At 38.2% G+C, this 14,779-nt stretch overlaps 1 pseudogene; it reads right to left on the bottom strand.

The window, feature by feature from the left end:
* Positions 1 to 10,714: 10,714 nt before the first annotated feature.
* On the bottom strand, positions 10,715 to 10,969 carry LOC122739286 (annotated as a pseudogene).
* Positions 10,970 to 14,779: the final 3,810 nt, after the last annotated feature.

Genomic DNA, 14,779 nt, shown 5'->3' with positions numbered 1-14,779 from the left:
AATAAACAGCCTAATCTCATCAGAAATATACCATGGTTTATGTGGTATATGACATGACAACAAATGCTAATAACACAAAGGGCTCCCTGTATGACTCATGTGAATGAGCCCCATTATAGATGTAGCCCCCCCAAATGTCAGCATTTGGAGCAATCCTGCTACCAATGATCTCTAATACCCATGCATTATTCTATCATTCATTGTCATCATTGTTTAATTAATCTCTGATGAGAGATATTAGAAATACTATAGGATAAGCAGAGAAAGAACTAAAGAGGTCACCCAACTTGTCATAGCCCTTCAGATCTCTAAAAATCTGAGTGACAAGGTGAGGAAGAATAATATCTAATCAGTGTTAGTCTTCTAACAGAATTAGAAAGAAAGAAATGGAAATGAAATTGCTATGATTAAAATAAGGTCACTCATCATGATAGGCTTCAGTAGTATAGCATATTTTATTATTTTATCATCCTTGTAATGAAATAAATTGCTTTTTTACTATATAATTCATGAAAATAATAAGTGTCATTATTTGGAGATCCTGGATAGGGACAAAGTTTGGATTTTGCTAAATAATAGTCTAAAATTCTTGGCATTGAAAGCACTTGACCCAGTATGGGAGAAATGGCTTGTATTGTTAAAGTGGGCTCAGGCTGCCTTTAGCAATGTTGGTCTGTTCATTCTTTACCAGTCACCTGCTCTTGTTAGAGACTCTTTTGCCATGGCTATAGAATATTATCCCTCAGCATAAGTGGTATATTGTGGGCCAGAGCCTGACCTTACACAAACCAGAGGTTGGTAGGCAATCCCAGGCTCTGGGATGGAGAGTTATGGGTATGAGGAGTTAGTCTGATATTTAAGAAAGAATGCTGGTCCTAGGGTCAGAAAAAAAAAACAGGGTTCAAGCCTCAGCACTGCTCCCTGTGCACCATATGAGGACTTTTTGGGCAAATGACAGGGTCTCAAGATTTTTGTTTGAAAAAGAGTAACATTGAACTAGATTATCTCTGAGGACATTTATAGTCCAAAACAAGCAATTGGACAGGTATAAAAGAATAATGGGGAAAGAAACTGAGAGGGAAAAGAAGTTTCGAGCAATGTTGAAAAATCAGTGAAACAAACATTTTTGGTGGTACCCCATTTATTAGTTTTATTGCTATAACAAACTATATCCCTTAATTTATTTTATATTTGTTTCTTTTGCCAGAGAGGATCCTAAGATATTCCATAGGCATTCTAAGGACCGCCAAACTCTTACATCATCCTTGTTAGAGTCATCTAGATTCAGTATAGGGATGAAAGCAATACTGGATGCTATGTACATTTCTGATGGCTGCATCTTGAGAATGACATAATTAAACCCTAAAAGGACAACTAAAGAGACCAAAGGGATGAAGGGAATTGTTTAAGAATATGCTAAAACATCTGGACTCTTTTGTTTAGAAAGATGAAGTCTGAGAGGCTATGTGACTAAAGTTCATAAAATCACAAGTATGGAGAAGATGAACATTTACTGATTCACTCAATTTCCCACTTTCCGGCTGGACTGTGTGTGTCCCTCTCAAAGGCTTGAGTTCTACATCTTTGGCTGCCTTTTGAACATATCCAAATAGATGCCCCATAGGCATGTCAGCCTCAATAGGTCCAGAACATAACCCATTATCTTTCTCCAAATCCCACCCCCATCACTTATATTCCTCACTTACCTATTTCTTTTTGCAACCTCTAATTCTTCCCTCTCCCCCACCTCACATGAACAGCCAGTTCCCATGACTTGTCAATTCTACTTCTACAACAAACATCCCTCACATATACCTCCTCTCCACTCGCATGGCCATCACCTCTTCTTCCCTGGACTCCTGCAAAGCTCTACTAATTGGTCTACCTAGATTGCCTCTACCCCTAATCTCTGTCCCTTACAATTTATCCTTCACACAGCTACCAAAATCATATTCCTAAAACACAGGTCTGACCATACCACTCCTCTGCTCAGGAAAACTCACTGGCTCCCTTTTGTCTATATTTCAATTTTCAACCCCTTTACAATCCATCTCCATTCTACTTTCCTTGAATACCTGTGTGTTACTGTTCCTCACATATTCCCCTTCCCAATCAAACTCCTCTGCTTATTACCTGTGCCCTAGATTTCATCTTACATTTCTATGACTTGGTACAGGTTGTTCTCCCATGCCTAGAATACATGTGCTTATTATCTGTCTTCTAGAATAACACGTTTCCTTCAAGACTCAGGTAAAGAGCTATCTCCTATAGAAGGCCTGTTCTGAACTATGAAGGTATGAATGTCTTATACCCTGAAAATTTCTTTATCTCTACTTTGTATACATCTTGAATGCACTTACCCATATTCATATTGCTCTGCAGCCTTCCCGTGTAAACACCAATACAATGTAAGCTTCTTGAGGGCAGAGACTACTTCATTTTTTCTTTGTATCCCCAGACCCTAACAAGATACCTGACACATAGTAGATGCTTAATAGATGCTCTCTAAATATGTGCTTAATTTGGAGTCAGAAGACTTAGTAAAAACCCAACTCTGCTACTAATTAGTTGTTTGACCTTGAGTGAATCATCGATTCTCTCTGGGTCTCAGTTCCTAGTCAAGAATCATAGTTTGAGGCAGCAAGGTAGTACAGTGAATAAAGCACTGGCCCTGGATTCAGGAGGACCTTAATTCAGACACTTGACGTTTACTAGCCGTGCGGCCCTGGGCAAGTCACTTAACCCTCATTGCCCACAAAAAAAAAAAAAAAAGAATCATGGTGTCTAAATTAACTTCAAAGGATAAATGAAGGAAGATGCTATCTGCATCCAGAAAAGGAACTGATAAAGAGAAGGATGTATAGAATGATTTTACATATATATGTACATATACATTCACATATACATGTGTGTAAATATCATACCCACATATTTGTGTCTAATGGCAGTCAACTTTAGAGTAGAGTGGGGGGACTAAAATCAAAATATTACATGATAACTTTATTATATATTTTTTAAAATAGCAAGTGGTACATAACAGATTTGCATTTTCATATGAAATCTTTGTTATATATTATTAAAATGTTTTTTATTTCATAAATTAAAAAGAAAATAAATATTTGTAAAAGAATGATAGGTTCATAGATGTAGAACTAAAAAGGATCATAGAACTAATTTAAAACAAGCCTTTAATTTTACAGATGAGGAAACTGGGGCCCAGGGAGGGTAAGTGGTTTTCCTGAGGCTAAAAAAATACAGGTAATAATGGCAAGACTAGAGATCAAAATCAATTCCTCTCACTTCAAAGTCAACCCTCTTTAAACTGTACAAATTCTATGGTTCTTTGAAACCCATGCTTCTGGAACTAGAAAGCCCCTTTTGAAGCTTTTAAAAAAATTCATATAGGCTGACCATGCTTTATTTAACATAAGGCATCAGTGGGTATCATTACCAAGGATGGCACATGGAGTTAAAGAGGACATTGATTGTTCTCTTCCAGAAGGGTGGTCCTTATGTTCCTATGGATCAGGTGACTGATCAATACAGGCAGGCTCTTTAGAGGAAGACTGATATCAGTAGCCAAAGGGAAGCCCTCCCTATATAGAATATGAGGGACTGTCTGTCCTACATCAGTCCCTTAAATATAGATAGTAGTTGCTACTAATCACATCACCCTCTTTTAACTTGTCTTTTGGTATCTACCCACATAAGTTTGGCCATGACATTAGGGATCCAGAGAGCTGGCTACTGTAAATTGGCCTTGGATTTGACCTGGGGACTAAGATCTTGAAAGTAGGACATATGAGCAGTAATAATGGTACTAGTCAATGATTGAACAATAGCACCCTCCTGGATCACTGCCTTATTATGGCAGAGGGGCTTGCATGCCTCAATGAAACTCTGAACTATGCCCTCAAGATGGACAGGTAATAGTGGACAGTTCTGAATAAAGGTGATCCATAGGAAAATTAAATATATCCTATATCTTTTACAAGAAAACCCCATGGAGAGTATTAGGGCCTAGAGTACTATGGTCCATGATGTCATGAAGAGTCAGACATGCCTGAACAACAAATAGTAGTAATAGTAGGAGTAGGAGTAGGAGTAGGAGTAGGAATAAAATAGTATTACTAACAACAAAAAACATTTATATAACAATAAGTTTTGTGAAGTTCTTTACATATATATATATAATATTAGATTATAGATATATATTATCTATTAGATATCTATTAGATAATAGATATCTAATTAGATAATAGATTATATATATATATATATATATATAATCTCATTTTATCTTCATGGCAATTCTGGGAAGTAGGTTCTAATATTATCTCCATTTTAAATATGATGTGCAGAAACTAAGAGAGGTTAAATGATTTACCCAGGGTCACACAGCCACAAAGAGATTAAAGCATTATTGGAATTCAGGTAATAGAAATTAACATAGCTTTAGAGCTAGCTAGAAGGGAGGTTATAGGCCTTTGAGTTGCCCCTCTCCCCATTTTTACAAATAAAAAAACCTGAGGCTCAGAGTGGTTAAGCAGCAAATCTAATGATATGAAAGTTAAGATCAACACATCAAATCAAGTCAACAAGTAATTGTTCAGTGCCTCCTACAAGCAATGCACTATGGGGGATTTTTAAAAGTCTAAGATTAGAGTCAGAACTGGGCTAGAATCCCTGCTCTGACACTTAGCAACTTTAATAAAAATATTATCTGGCATTTAATAGAACTTTAAAGTTTTCTAAGTATTTTAAACGCATTTTCTCATTTGAGGTTCTAGATAGATAATGCTTTTAAATTTAGAGTTGAAAGTTATCTAGTAGCTCATTTAAACCAATTCTCCCTTTTAACAGATGAAGAAAACTGAAGCTCAGAGAGATTAAGTGAGCTGTTGGCTGCACATTTAGTAAGTATCAAAATGAGGATTTGAACTCTGGGTCTTCTCCTTTCAGATGCCAGAACTCTAGCAACTATGCTGAGCTCCTCTAAGCCTGAGTTCTTCTACCACACAGGGTTTTTATAAGGAAAACACTTGGTAAACCATAAAATACCATATAAACATGAAATGTTCCTTTTTTCCCTTTGGGGAAATAAAATCCAAATGTGTTGCAGGCTAAATTATTATTTAAAAGTTAGATCATTAAAGAAAACAATGTGATGCCATTAAATAGTATTTACCTGATAGTCAAATTCATTATATAATTAATGATTTGTATAGGATTTCTATAAGTAGTACAGTGGATGGAGCACTAGGCCTGAAGTCAGACAGACTTACCTTCCTGAATTCAAATCTGGCTTCAGAAACTTACTAGTTATGTGACCCTGGGCAAGCCACTTAACACTGTTTGCCTCATTTTCCTCATGTGTCAATTGAGTTGGAGAAGAAAATGGAAAACCATTCCAGTATTTTTGCCAAAAAAACTACAAATGGGGTTATGAAGAGTTGGACATGAATGAAAATTACTAAAGAGCAACAACAATAGGATTTCAGAAGAGAGAGCGCTCTGGGTTGAGATAGGCAAGGAAGAAAAATTAATTTAAATGAAATCTCAAGAGATAAGTTGAATTCAACACCCTTTTTTTCCCCCCAACCCTTCTTCTCCCTCTCACAAACACCTTACCTTCCAATACATTATCACCTTAACCCTCCATTACATTATCAGCAGGGTAGTGTTTCTTATTTCATCTTTCTATCCCAAGGGTCCAGGACGATACCTGGTACACAGTAAGTTCTTAATAAATATGTGTTGAAATAAGGGTATCTGGATCCTTCTTTGTGAGGAAGGGGGTGGAAAGATAATGCATCAATTCAAACAGTTAAAGAAGAGAATCCAGCTTTCCAGACCAGAGTCCAGAATCCAGTTTTTCCAGACCAGAATCCAGACCAGAGTCCAGAAAGGAAAGAGTCCAGGTGGAAAGATAGGCTTCCCAAGCTGTAATGTTACCATTTCACAACCTTATTCTTTCTGAGATATGTGCATCTTTCTGTTTTCCATGACATTGAGAAGGTCCCTGAGTATTTTGTTTGTTTCTTTGGGTAGTAAGTGCTGTGTGCATGCTAGTGAAGACCAAGATGTGTCAGTGATTGGCTCTCATAATCCCACAAACTGTGACATGGGGATGTTTGAGAAAATAAGATTCAGAAGTTGTTATCAATGGAACGTAGATGGAGAGATCAATGTTACCTTAGAGGCTTAGTCCAACTCCATTAAATATATGAGGAAACTGAGGTACTGAGAGATTGAATGACTTGCTCATGGTCACACATCTAATAAGTGTCTGAGGCTAGATTTGAACCTGTGTCTTCCTGCTTCCAAGACCAGTGCTCTAACCATTAATACCTCCCCACACCCCTTAGGAATGATTTTCAAGGGAAGGTTCCATTTCCAGTGATGAATTAATGCATGCACGCATACATGAAAAAAGCACTGATTAAGTGCTTATTATATATATATATATACATATACATATATATATATATATATACATACACACACACACACACACACACACACACACACACACACACACGCCAAACAGCAATCTGAATGTACAAATACAAAAGAGACATGGGCCTTGGCCTTAAAGAATTTACATTTGAAAAGGGGGAGACAACATCTATAGAGTAGTAGTGTGTAGACATGTCAGGAAGGGTAAATAAAGCCAAATGATTGGGGGCAGCTAGGTGGTGCAGTGGATAAAGCACCAGCCCTGGATTCAGGAGTACCTGAGTTTAAATCTGACCTCAGACACTTGACACTTACTAGCTGTGTGACCCTGGGCAAGTCACTTAACCCCCATTGCCCCTGCAAAAAAAAAATAATAAATAATAAAAAATAAATCCAAAGGAAAACTGATTGACTTGCTCTTTCTAGAAGGACTGGGGTTGGAGGAGGGAAGGCAGGAGGGACCATGGTAGCAAGAAGATGAAGCAGGTGATAAAGTTAAGTCAGGAGGCTGCAGTTTTGCTACATGTTGCAAGCTGTTCCTTATCAGCATGGCCCCAGAGCAGGAGGAGTTGTGCGGGTAGATGACCTTGGAATACAGTCATTACTGCTCAGTGCTTTGATATACTTTGCCTAATTGCAAAATTGTATAGCATAGCCGAATGCACAAAACCCAACCCCTCCCTCCTTCCAGGTACCTACACTACACAGGCACACAGGAAAAGCCACCCAAGTAATGACTTTCCAAAGAGATACTGCTTCATCTAAAGTAGTACCTACTAGTTCTTTTCTGTCGCCATAGTATGAGAGTACCAGTTTGCCAATCCAGAGGCCTGTGCTTTCTTGGTTTTCATGCAATACCTACAGACAGATTCAGAAAAGGGGATAGGTTAATCTTCTCATTAGGCTTAATGGAAGCAGCTGCCACTTTCCTCGTTTCAGTGGCTTATCTTTCCTCCTTTCCAGATTGTCAAGTTCTAGGCTAAATAAATCTGAAGGCAGAGAAGTAAAGAAGAATGAAGAAAGAGTGGGAAAAGAATATGGAATGGAGCAGAAAAGAAACAGAAGAAGGGTAGAGATGAGAAGAATAGAGAGAAGAAAAGATGGAGAGGGGAAGAAGAGGCTTTATTTCATTTTGTGGAAGGTTGTCATGACTGCATTCTCTATAATAGGATTTAATTGCTCAAGGCTGGAAATGATTGACAGTCGTGGCCCCCAGGGGATGGAGGCTATAGCAGACTGGTTCCTTTAGAATTAAGACTCATGGCAAATCTTGTTGGTATTTTTCACAAGAAGAGTTCTCTCCTTTCCCTCCCCAAATATCTGGGTGCTAGGAATAAGGAGACTTCAAGGGAGAAAGAAGGTAGAGTATGATATAGTGAACTCAACTACCCTGCCCCCCATTGAAGGAAATCCTATTAATAGTCCATTAAAAAAGACTACCCAGTTCATCCCAACTGAAGGTTATGTAGAGTTATTTTCCTCCAGAGCAATTACTCTGTTTCTGAGCCACAGATATTCTCCTGGGAACAGTCTTTAATTAAAGTCTATTATTATAGGGGAAATTCTTCCTCTGAGAGAAATGGTTGAAAACAAAGAGGCAGTGTGAAGATGAATTCAGACACACCAAGAAAGTTGGGTTCTTTAACTGCTAGAGGCAACATTGAGTCCTAGTAAATTGGTCAGGTATAGAGCAGAAAATAGTAAATCCACCAACTTTTATCTGGTTCATCTTAGGATACTGTGACTGTGATAGGAGTAACATCTACTAGGATTTCTGACTGGGCTGGGCTTATTTTCACTAAAAGTCAGGGAAGTTGTCCTTGAGACGTGATTGGTCACAGGAATATTCCTGATTCCCTATGGCATAAAAATTTAGCCCCTGAAAAATATGGGCCACTTGCTTGATGGACTAGATCTCACTATTATACAGGTCAAAACAAAACACTGATATGACAAGGTGCATATCTATATGGAGACAAGAAAGGGATCTACCTTCAAAGAAAAGGGACAACAAACTATTTATACAAAAAGACCTAGCACTTCTTTTTTTCTGGCCAAGAATTGGAAATTGAGGATATGTCCATAAATTGGGGAATGGCTGAATGAGTAGTGATTTATGATTGTTTTTGGAATACTATTGTGTTAAAAGAAATGATGAACAGGATAGTATGAAAAACAAACCAAAACAAAACATGGGATTGATATAGAATGAACTGAGCAGAACCAGAAAAATACTGTACATATTAAATCAATATTGTAAATATGATCAACTGTGAAAAACTTAGCTATTCTGATCAAGACAACGATCCAAGATGATTCCAAATGACCCATGATGAACAATGCTATCCTCCTTTAGAGAGAGAATTTATTAATTCTGAGTGAAGATGAGAGCATACTATTTTTTTTTTGGTGAGGCAATGAGGGTTAAGTGACTTGCCCAGGGTTACAGAGTTGGTAAGTGTCAAGTGTCTGAGGCCGGATTTAAACTCAGGTCCTCCTGAATTCAGGGCCAGTGCTTTATCCACTGCACCACCTAGCAACCCTGAGCATACTTTTTTAAACTTTATTTTTCATGTGTATGAGTATTTTCATTTGAAATATAGCTAATATAGAAATTTTTTGGATGACTTCACAAATCTAATCAATATCATATTGTTTGCCTTCTCAAAGGTGGTGAAAAGCAAAGGAATGAATTTAGAACTCTACATTTTAGAAAATGAATATAAAAAATTACATGTAATTAGGTGATATTTAATGATTTTGTAAAAAAAAGAAAAGGATATACTTGAACCAAGGTAGTATTCTTGATAGCTTTCTTTTTGATGATATAGGTAACCCTCAAGTCCCCATCCTGGGTTTTCATATCTTCTTCCATTTCTAAATCGATGATTCTCATATATATTTATCTAGCCCTCTCTCTTGCTTTACCTCCAGATTTTCATATTCAGTTTCCAATTAGACATCTTGAACTGGATATCCCACAGTCAAATTGAACTCAATGTGTCCAAAATTGGAATTATCATCTCCCCCCCCCAACTTTCAGTCTTCCTAACATGCTATCTGATGGTACCACCATCTTCTTGGGCATCCAGGCTCACAATTTAGGTGTGATCTTTGACTCCTCATTTTCTCATCCCCTATATTCAATTTATATGCTATTAGTTTCTATTTTTGTCTTTTCTCTCATATACTTTTTTTTTTCGAAAGGCAATGACTTGCCCAGGGTCACACAGCTAGTAAGTGTCAAGTGTCGAGGCTGGATTAGAACTCAGGTCCTCCTGAATCTAGGGCCAGTGCTTTATCCACTGTGACACCTAGCTGCTTCTCATATACTTTTTTTGTGGGGCAATGGGGGTTAAGTGACTTGCCCAGGGTCACACAGCTAGTAAGTGTCAAGTGTCTGAGGCTGGATTTGAACTCAGGTACTCCTGAATCCAGGGCTGGTGCTTTATCCACTGCACCACCTAGCTGCCCCCTCATATACTTTTTACTCTCCCATTCCATTACTGGTGCAAGTCCTCATTAACACATATCTGGAATATTGTAATCACCTGCTAGTTGGTCTCACTGCTACAAATCACTCCAGTCTATCCTGTCAAATTAATTTTTATAAAGAGAAGATCTGATCATGTCACTCTCTTATTCAAAAATCTACAGTGACTTCATATTATCTCCAGGATCAAATAGAAAATCCCGTTATTTAATGCCCTAATAACCTGGTCCCTTGCTACTTTTCCAATTTTTTTCTTCCACCTTACTTTCTTCCATGGACTCTGTGATCCAGGGACACTGGCCTCCTTTTCCTTGTGTGTGGCACTCCATCTCCCAACCCTAGCCATGTTCAGTGACTGTACCCCATCCCTGGAATTCTCTCCCTCCTCATCTTTGACTCCTGGTTTCCCTGATTTTCTTCAGGTCCCAAGTAAAATCTCATCATTGGCAAGAAGCCAATTTTCCCTCAATGCTTAAACCTTCTTTCTGTTGATGATCTCCAATTTATCTACATTTTTATTGGACATGTAGTTGGATAAAGTTAGACTCTTGTCTCCTCAGACAACTCTTTGTTTCTCACCTGGCTGCACTCATTTTGGACTTCTTCAGCCTCCTTAGAAGCACTCAATTTGCATTTCACCAATCCTTCTGGCAGCATTAGCTTTGGAGCCCTCTGACCACTCTCATTTCTGGACTTTTTTGGGGGGAGTGGGGTGAGACAAGGACATTTATTTAGGGGGAAAGGGGAAAACATATAGAAGATTCACAGATTCTTCAACCACTAGAGGGAAGGACCCTGAGGATCCTGATGGTGGCTGGGGATGTCAGGAATGTTGCCATCATCTCAAACAGGAACAGGGTAGTTGTAAGGTGTAGCTTGGTTGATCATGCCTACATACTTAGTATAGGGGCTTAACAGAGGTAAGAGCAGAGCCATGGTTCTGATGGCGAAGGACACCATCAGCACCGGTTTCTCGGCCCAGGCCTCCTTCAGGAACCGGCCTCATCTGGCCACCATGTTGGCCACTTTCCCTCTTTTCTGGACTTCTTTTAATTCTCCCTTATGTCCCTGAAGCAGATACTAATATTGACCTCCTCTTAACCTCATCCCAGCTTTTCAGCTTTCTTCTCCTATTAGAATGCAAGCATTTTGAGGCACTTTCTCCTTTTAGTTCTTCTATTTGCAGCACTTAAACATATTAGGTGGTTATTAAAGGTTTATTGGCTATTTATTCACTGCTTATTGTCTTCTCCATTTTTGTGATTCAGCCATGTCTGACTCTTCATGACCCCATGGAGTTTTCTTGGCAAAGATATAGGAGTGGTATGCCATTTCCTTCTCCAGTGGATTAAGGCAAAAAGAGGTTAAATTACCTTCCCTAGGTCATATAGCTAGTAACTGTCTAAGACCATATTTGAACTCAGACCTTCCTGACTCGAGGCCCAATGCTCTACCTACTGAGCCATCTAGTTGCCTCCTAACTTCCCTGTCAACTGGATTTTTCTAGAACTAGTCTCTAACTTATATATGGCTAGAGCTGCACAGAACAGGCCAGACTGGTGTCAGGAATTAGAGAGAAAGTTTATTGTCTAAGTGAGGAAAAAGGCTTGCAACCAAGGTTCAGATCTTTCATTCTACTAAAAACCTGGCTGCCAACTCCCTTCTTACTCTCTATATCTCACTTGAAGGCTCAGTTCATTATCCAGTTCCTACATGAGGTCTTTCCTGATCCTTTCCCAACAATTGCTAATTCTCTTCCCCAGAAATTACTTGGTTTTTTGTTTTGGTTTTTATAAAGTTACGAGGTAAATTCCTTGGTTCCCAGGCCAAAATTTTAGAAAAGACTTTTGTATTCTCTGTTATTCTAGTTAAATAAATAGATCATTAATCATCTCATACTTGATATTAAGGGCTATATGACCATGCTTTAACTAAAGGTGATGTTATTTATAAATGTTCAAGCCATCTGTATGAAGCCTCTTTCTTGAGCCCAAGTATAATACTACAATTATTCCCACTGGCATCCATTTTCTTAGATTCTAGTAAATGTTCTATTCTGCAAAGTTCATTTTGAATCTCAGCTCTATTGTCCATTGTGTTCATTTTCCTTTGCAGTCTTGTTCTATTTGCTAGGATAGTGGTATATATATTCGGTTTTTTTTCTGAATATTTCCTTAATGCAAGATACTGTGTTAAGCACTATAGGGAATACAAAGATGAATAAAATGTGCTCTTTTATTCTGGAAAACCAAGAGTATGAACTGTAGTTGTTTCAGCATACAGAGAATTCTAAGATGGAGGAGAGATTTTTTTGCTGTGATGGAAGGGGCGTAGATCCTTTGCCTCTGTTAGCAAAATCATACAGGTGGACAGAAGTACAGATAAAGGTAGAAAGGTGCTGGATCAGTGCAGTTTGTCTCTATGTACTGATTTGGGAACTCTGAGAGATTGATGGGGACCAGACCTATGATTTCTTTGCCTTCCTAGTGAGGAAATTCCCTCTACTACTGCAGATCAGGTAGTACCCTGAAACTTAATGGTTTTAAATAGTTGCTTGGGGCAATAGTTTGCCTAAGGTTCCATTTAGAACCACACAGGACTCACTTGTCAGAGGTGAGAAGTGAACCTGCATTCTCCTGACTTGAAGCAGATTCTCTATGTACTGAGGCATGCCATCACTCTTTAAGAAATTTTATACAACACAGAAATATAATCAATCTTTTAAAATAATAATTGTTTTAAGATTTGCAAAGTGCTTCACAAATATTATCTCAATTTATCCTTGCAACAACCCAGGCCGGTAGATGCTATTATTACTCCTATTTTACAGATAAGGAAACTGAGGCAGACAAAGGTTAGGTCATACACCTCTCTGGAGCAAGGTCATACAGCTCTCTGGAGTTGGATTTGAACTCAGTTCTCCCTGATTCCAGGTCCAGCAATCTAGCCACTGTTCCATCTAGCTGCTTCTGGTGAGCTAATCAATATCACCTATCTTGAAGAGAGACTTTTCCACATGTGTGCTCTTTCCAAGGCTTTACTGGAATCTGAGGTGAGAGAACAGATACTTTGTAAAATTATCAACACTGAGATAGTGATCTGATTTTAGTAAAATTCCTGGACCCCATGAATTGTATTGAGTACAATTCCAAAACCTTTAGCTATGGATCAGTGCATTGTAGCCTCCTCGATGTATCAGATTAGCCTTTTGTTGTAATAGGTTAGTGAGCACCCACACAGTAACATTTCCCAGTGCTGGTCAAGTTCATTAAAGCCCAGTGGACTGTTAAATGAATCCTAATGTCTTACTAAAACAAAGACTGGAGTAAATTAGTATTTTACACTTCAGTTGTTATTTCTGATAATTTCTTTATGGAAAACATAAAAAGACACACATACTTGGAATGATTAAAAAATATGCAGCATGAAATCTAATGCAATAAGTATTTCTTAGGTGTCTGTACAAGACACTGGACCAGGTGCTGGAGATATAAAGACAAGATGAAGAGCAGACTTTGACTTGAAGGATCTTACATTCCCCTGGAAGAAATGTTCTGTGTAACACAATACAGACATGATAATTTGATGAGGAAGAAGAAAACATTAACAACTAAGGGCAGGGGGCAACTAGGTGGTGCGATGAATAAAGCACCAGCCCTGGCTTCAGGAGGACCTGAGTTCAAATCCGGCCTCAGACACTTGACATTTGTTAGCTGTTTGACCCTGGGCAAGTCACTTAACCCTCATTGTCCCACAAAAAAAGAAAAAGAAAAAAAAAACCAACTAAGGGCACCAAGAAAGACTCCCATAGGATATAGGCACATGAGAAAAACTTCTGAAGGAAACTCGGGATCCTAAGAGGTAAAGATGAGTGGGGAACATATAGAAGACAAACTAGCTAAAGACAGAGAAGGAAGAAGTGGAGCACCAACTTCAGAGAATTCCAAATAGGCCAATTTAGCTGTAATTTAGATATGGGAAGGGAAGTCTGCGCCATAAATGTGTGAAAAGGTAAATTGAAACCATCCTATATAGGGGTTTGAGGGCTAAGCTGAGAAGTTTGTGTTATCCTAGAAACGTTAGAAAGCTATTGAATTTTCTTGTGCAAGGGAATGACAAGGTCATATGCTTTAAGAAGGCATTTTTGAGTTGTTGGGGTTTTTTTTGGCATCTATATGGAGGATGAATTGCAAAAAAGAGAGAGGAATCCAAGAGCTCAGTAAGGAGGTTGGTTTTATAGTCTGTTTGAGATGATTGCAGGGAGTTTGTTGATCAGAGGAGTTTCTTGAACAAGATAATTTTGGCTGTTATGTGAAGGTGAGATGAGGAGCCAGGTGTCCAATTAGGAGGTTATTCCAGTGATGAGCAGAACAACCCACAGACAAAAAGTAATAAAGTTCTGAACTAGACAGGCAGCTATGTGAGAGGGGATAGATGGGAGACACATTGTGGTACAAACTGTACAAGTCAAAAGAACTAATTCAACATGGAAGGTGGAAGAGAGAGAAAAAATGATGGGACCATACAATCATTGTCAGGAATATAACTATTTCACCCAAAGTAGATGTATTGTGTTCTAAAAAGATTTTTAAATTCTTTGTGCTGCAATGTGGATAGGCAACAAAACAAGATTTTGACTAAAATGCTTTATACAACAATTCTATATAGACACTCTTACTCTCTGCATGAAAAAATCTGAAGAGAAATAGTTTACAATCCTTTTTACTTAATCAGGAAACAATTATTATTTGGATGATTTATAAGCAATTTCTTGTACCAATTAAGAGGAATCAAACCATATTTAAATACAGTAGTTTTTTTCTAAAT

The sequence above is a fragment of the Dromiciops gliroides genome, chromosome 1, assembly GCF_019393635.1.
Source record: "Dromiciops gliroides isolate mDroGli1 chromosome 1, mDroGli1.pri, whole genome shotgun sequence".
NCBI lineage: Eukaryota > Metazoa > Chordata > Mammalia > Microbiotheria > Microbiotheriidae > Dromiciops > Dromiciops gliroides.
This window is presented reverse-complemented; position numbering and strand designations above follow the sequence as displayed.